Source organism: Myotis brandtii, unplaced genomic scaffold, assembly GCF_000412655.1.
Source record: "Myotis brandtii unplaced genomic scaffold, ASM41265v1 scaffold19, whole genome shotgun sequence".
Classification (NCBI taxonomy): domain Eukaryota; kingdom Metazoa; phylum Chordata; class Mammalia; order Chiroptera; family Vespertilionidae; genus Myotis; species Myotis brandtii.
Window position 1 is genome coordinate 1,841,558 of NW_005357075.1, and position 6,096 is coordinate 1,847,653.

The 6,096-nt window shown below is 51.7% G+C and overlaps 1 protein-coding gene and 1 long non-coding RNA gene across 4 annotated transcripts in view; both read left to right on the forward strand.

Moving 5' to 3' along the window:
- Positions 1-4,638, forward strand: part of LOC106725811 — a 12,600-nt gene extending 7,962 nt beyond the window's left edge. The window contains exon 3 of the long non-coding RNA XR_001361794.1: positions 4,624-4,638. This is a non-coding gene — a long non-coding RNA (uncharacterized LOC106725811). The remainder of the gene's footprint in view (positions 1-4,623) is intronic.
- Positions 1-6,096, forward strand: part of GFRA2 (GDNF family receptor alpha 2) — an 88,737-nt gene that overhangs the window by 21,450 nt on the left and 61,191 nt on the right. The window lies entirely within an intron of this gene.

Sequence of the window (6,096 nt, forward strand, 5' to 3'; positions counted from 1 at the left end):
CTCCAGACAGAGGAGGGGTCAGCTGTGTCGGTGTAGCCCCTGAGGTCAAGTCGGAGAAGTTTAGAGAAGTGATCACTGGGTTTGGCACCATGGCGGTCACAGATGCCTGGAGTACCCCTTAGTGGGGTGCTGGGTTGGAAGCTTGATCTGTGTGGGATGGAGGAGAGGAGGGGAGGTGAGAAGGTAAAAACAGCAGCCGCAGAAGGCTCTTTGGAATTCCTCTGTGAAGGGGACAGTGCAGCAGGAGGCTGTGGGTCACAGGAGGGCCTTGCTTTTGCGGTGTGTTTTGAGATGGGCAATGAAGGTGGCTGTGGCTGCTTAGGGAATGATCCCTGGAGCGGGAGAAGCTGAAGGGCAGGGAGAAAAGGGGTAATTTCAGGAGTGATGTCCTAGAGAAGGCGGAGAGATGGGACCCAGAGGATGTGGGGCAGGGGCCCTTCTGCCTGGAAACCGAGGGGGCAAAACAGAGGACTGGGAGCCACTGGGAAGGGGAAGGAAGGGGACGGCAAGCCAGGTGTGAGGCCATTCCCAGGGCAGGCAGGGGGATGGTGAGGTCGGCAGTGACAGTCCCAAGGAGGAGTTAGGTGGTGGACTAGTGGCAGGAACCCCACAGAGGAAAAATGGCACAGAGAAGGTGGTGGGGAGAAAGCCCGCCATGAGGTGCCCAGTGGCCACTGCTTTTAAACTCAGTATGCTAAATGACCAGCCACCAAGTTTATTGATTTACCAAAATTGGTTATTTTAAAAGCTTTTAGAAATTTACATTGAACGGTTTTCATGGCTTCTGAAGATTTTTGCAAGTGTTCTTCATAGCTGTATTTTAAGGTATAATTGAGGTTTCGGGGTCATAATTGATGTGGATGTCTAATGGCAAGAAAAATATATTTATTATCAGTAAACAAAATTAGTTTATGATTGGTGCCTCAAGTGCTATGTCCATTCACACAAATAAAAATGGTGGATGAGCCCTAGCCGGTTGGGCCCACGGACTGAAGGGTCCTGGGTTCGATTCTTGGTTGCAGGCTTGATCCCTGGCCCTGGTCGGGGTGCCTGAGGGAGACAACCAATCGATGTGTCTCCCTCATATCGATGTTTCTCTCTCTCTGTCTCTCCCTCTCCCTTCCACTCTCTCTAGAAGTCAATGGAAAAATATCCCTGGGTGAGGATTAACAACAACAAAAAATGTGGATGAAGGAGTTAGTATCACATCAATATGAAATGCCTCAATTTTGGTTTTGAATACAAAATTAAAGCTGATATCCATTGTGGGGATTGGTGTGAAAATGCTTAAAATCCTAAATATTAAAAAAACTAACCACCCAAACTGTATTTAAAAGGACATAGAGTCCTCTAAAGTGGGTGAAGAAGTCCCTTCAAATGTGAAATAATGAAATTTTAATCAGTAAAAACACAAAATAAGATGAATATGCTTTTTGAAGAATTAGTGAAAGAATTCTGACAAGTGGTTAAATGTGACAAAATGTAAAATGATATTAAAGGGTAATTGATTTTTTCCAAATTGATTTTCAATGAATTTGCCATTCATCAGATTGACCTTTGGTGGGTTGGCCTGCTTCCAAAATGCCCTGGAGGGTGGGGGGTGGCTCGGGCTGTGTGGGGCTGGAGGGGAGGGGAACGTTTGAGGGGAAGTGCAGGATATAAGGGAGCCTGGACTACACCCTGGTTGAGCAGGGATCCCTGTGCCTGGAGTGAGGACAGAGGCCTGGCAGGCCAGGCGTGCTGGGGCTGGCTGGTGGCCTCCTGGGGAAGCTGCCGCTCCGCTTCGTGCCCCGGCTCCTGGTGAGAAAGGCCCCCCTCCCCACTCTCTTAGGCTTCCTGGATGAGCAGAGGGAGCTCGGAAGGCCGCCTCTTGCTCACCTGTGGAGGGACTGGGACTTTTATCTTTTGGGGTGTGGTATGGGAGGCTGGAGCAACAGGCACACAGGGCCGGCCTCTGCTAGCAGGGCCATGAGAAAACCAAGAGATGGAGGGGAGGGTCTTACGGCCAGGACTCTCGCTCTTAAACAGCATTTGTGGCCCACGTGATATGGGCTGGAAACCACGTGAGCATTTTTAAAAAATACATTTTTTATTGATTTCAGAGAGGAAGGGAGAGGGAGAGAGAGATGGAAACATCAGTGATGAGAACTCATTGATTGGTTGCCTCCTGCATGCCCCCTACTGGGGATCAAGTCCACAACCCAGGCATGTGCCCTAGACCGGAATCGAACCTGGGACCCTTCAGTCTGCAGGCCGACACTCTATCCACTGAGCCAAACCAGCCAGGGCCATGTGAGCAGTTTTGCCTACACCTTCCAGTGTAGTCTTTAGCGTGGTCCTGAGGGTAGGCCGGGCAGGTGTTGTATCCCCATTTTGCAGACGAGGAAAACAAGCTCAGAGGTTGCACACCTGTGCATGCTCGCTTTGCCTGTGGTGGTCTGCCTCCCAGGCCACTGCTGGGCCAGAGTCTCTGCTTCTAATCACAAGCCCAGCCTGGAGCAGGCAGAGGGTTGCCTGTGGGGCAGGGAGGGAGCCTCAGGCCCGGGGAGGTTGTCCAGCGTCACTTGATTATACTGTCACCTGCACTAGAATGGAAGCGTAGGCAGTTCTCTTCGTTTCTCCAGCGGGCTTCACGCATAGTGGGTGCTGAGGAAGTAAACGAATCCTGAGGGAGGGCAGGGCATGGATGCACCCTGAGGGCAGGAGGTGGGCAGGCGGGCCCTCGCTCTTCCTCCCACCTCCTGCCTTCCCTCCAGCCCTATTAGCGTCTGGTCACTCTGCACCTCATTGTTGAATGCTCACCCTTATGACCCCCATTATCTGGACTCAGTTGACTGTCCTTTTTGAAGCTCCTGCCTTGGCTTTCATGACACTGGGGTCTCCAGATTTCCACCAACTCATGCTCCACACCTTCCCGTTCCCACCAAGTGGTGGCCCCTGGAGCTCTGTCCTGCCTTCCCCTCTCCCCCCATTTAGTTCTGTAGCTTTAAATAGCTTCTAGTCAGTGAGGCTCGGCCGATGTCTGTAGCTCAGACGCCTCCTGAACGCCAGACTCTGTCCTTCTGCCTCTTCCACATCTTCACTGAGACAGCGAACGGGTGTCTCAAACTTAAGTCAACACAGAAATATCCACTTAGTCTTCCCTCCTTCTTCCCAAATCTTCCTGTTTCACAAAATGATTCCATCATCCTGGTGCCCAGACCAAAACCTTGAGTTCTCTCTCTCTTCTCATTCAGCAGCTAACCTACCTGTTTGGCTTTATCTCTAAATACAGGGTGGGGCAAAAGTAGGTTTGAAGCTGTTCGTATGGAAAATAATACAATAATCCTATATAATAAAAGGTTAATATGCAAATAGACCAAACAGTGGAATGATTGGTTGCTATGATGTGCACTGACCACCAGGGGGAAGACGCTCGATGCAGGAGCTGCCCCCTGGTAGTGAGTGCATTCCCACAGGGGGAATGTTGCTCAGCCAGAAGCCCTGAGCCAGGCTCACAGCTGGCGAGTGCAGTGTTGGTGGTGGGAGCCTCTTCCGCCTCCACAGCAGCGCTAAGGACGTCCGACTGCTGGCTTAGGCCCACTCCCCGGGGACCCGGCCTAAGCTGTCAGTCGGACATCCCTCTGAAGACTCCCGGACTGGACTGCGAGAAGGCATAGGCCAGGCTGAGGGACCCCCCTGTCTGCACGAATTTCATGCACCAGGCCTCTAGCTAATAAATAATGACAAGACAAGAATTAACTCTGTGTCTTGAATACTCACAACTGTAAATGTACTTTTGCCCCACCCTGTGCATACAGAATGGGCTCATTTTTGCCCTCTCTGCAGCCACCACATCTCTAAGCTACCACCATCTTCCACCTGCTACTGCAGCAGTCCTTAGCTGGCTTCCTCTTCAGGCCGGACCCCTCATGTGTCCTTAGTCTTCCATGTGTCCACAAGCAGATGCCCCTCCTTAAAACCCTCCAGGAACTTTGCATCTTAGAGTAACTTCTGAAGTTCTTATCCCACCCTGCAGTTCCCACGTGATCTGCCCCGACTGTCCCTTCTCTTCTCTTTGCTTCATTCGGGAAACTCCAGCCGCCTTACCCTTCCTTCTGCCTGTGAACATGCCAAGCTCCTGGCTGTGTCAGGACCTTTGACGGGCTATTCCTGTTGCTTGGGGTTTTCCTACCTTGGATGTTTTGCACGTTTCACCCCCTGTCCATCATTCTGTCTCAACTTGGATGTCACCTCTGAGGACAGGCCCTCCCTCATCCTGCCAGTCATTGTTTTCTGAATTCCCTTATTTTATTTTCTTCATCGCACTTATCACACTGTAAATCGCCTTATTAATTTGTTATGTGTTCGCTACCAGTTTCTTCTCACGGGAATGAAAGTTCCTGGAGAGTGGGGCTCTGTCGTTGTAGCTCGCAGCTGGATTTCTAGGGCACGTAGTTAGTAGATGAAAATATTTGCTGACTGACAGCTGTTTGACTGGCTGCTAATCGACAGGGATTTGGGTGCTGTGTCCGGAGGCGGGTGTGGTGTGAGCTCTGCCTGTATGTGTGTGCTGCTGTGTGGATATGGGCTGTTTTGCACAGGGCCAGGCTAGACCTTCTTTCAGCCTGCTCATAGGAAAAGGGGTGGGGCAAGGAGCTTTCTCCCTGCAGCTGGCAGAGTCTTGCGTGTGTGTGTGTGTGTGTGTGTGTGTGTGTGTGTGTGTGTAGGGGAAGGTGGGTGGGCAGGGGAGTCACAAAATGTAGGAGACCATATAGTTTGAGGTGAGGACATGAGGCCCAGAGAGGGTCAGGCCTGTCAGGGTTTCACAAGCTGGGAGAGGCAGAGGCGGAAGGTGGGCCCAGGTCTCTGACTCCCACTTTCATGGAAGGAGCTGCCGAGCATGGCTCAGGAGCCCAGGGTGGGCCTGGGCCTGGGCATTGCAGCTGGGCACGGGATTAGGGGTGAGGGACCAGGCTGGCAGGTGGCTGGAAGGCCGGAAGGGGAGCTGACACACCCGGCCCCACTGGCTTGGAAGTGTCTCCGATACCGTTCCTGCTCCTATTGTGGTTGGAAAGTCTACCTTGATCACCCTCTAGGTCGCCCCCAGGGGCAGGCTCTGCCACACAGGCCACACACCGCCTTCTTCAGAGGGTGACTTGGTAAATTGTGTGCTGGGCGGGGTGTGCATGTTTGGGGAGCAGGCCATGGGCAGCTCGGCCTCTCCTCTAAGTCACCAGCTCTCCAGTTTTGGAGGGTGAGCTCAGAACTTGGGGGAGCTTGGGAAATCCAGGGTCCTGGGCTCCAGCCAAGGAGCTCCCAACACAGTGAGCTGGGCGGGGGGCGGGGGGGCGGGGCGTGCATCCGTGTGTAAGAGGCAGGTCACAATGCACCAAAGTTTAAGAGCCTTAACTGTAGATCAGTCAGTTCCCTTCGAGTGCACGTGCATCGATGCTGGGATGGGCTATGAGCATGAGAATACATATATGTGTTTGAATAGCAATGCATCGGAACACATATTAGAAAAATTCACAACTAATGTACAGTGGGGCCTTGACTTAGGAGTTTAATTCATTCCGTGACGGAGCTCGTAATTCAAATTACTCGTATGTCAAATCAAAAGTGAACGAGTGAGACACGTGATGCTGGGCTGATGTTGTGGCATTCACTGTGACGTTCGCTGCGCCAACTAGTGGTGGGGTATCTGAAGCTGGCTCGTAACCCGAATTTTAGCTCGCAACTCAAAGCAAAAAATCGGCTGAGAGACGGTATCTCGAAAAACTCGTTAGTCGGGACACTCGTAAGTCAAGGCCCCACTTAGATCTTATCATTTAGGACAAATCCAGGTGGGTATTGAAACATTTAAAAAGTGAGTCAATTGAAAAAATTTAAACATTTCACTTAACTTAAGGAGTAAGGGATTTAAAGGAGTACGTGGCCAAAATGAACAGGTGATACCTGGGGGACCAGGGCTCGCTATGTATCCAAGGAAAATGTCGGATATTCAGTTTAAAGTTCTAGGGACAGATGGTCATCGGCTCAGGGCAGCACCTCGGGAGGGAAGCAGGGAGGTGGACGAGGCTTGCTGGGGGGGGCAGCCCCTCTGTTGGTGGTTGT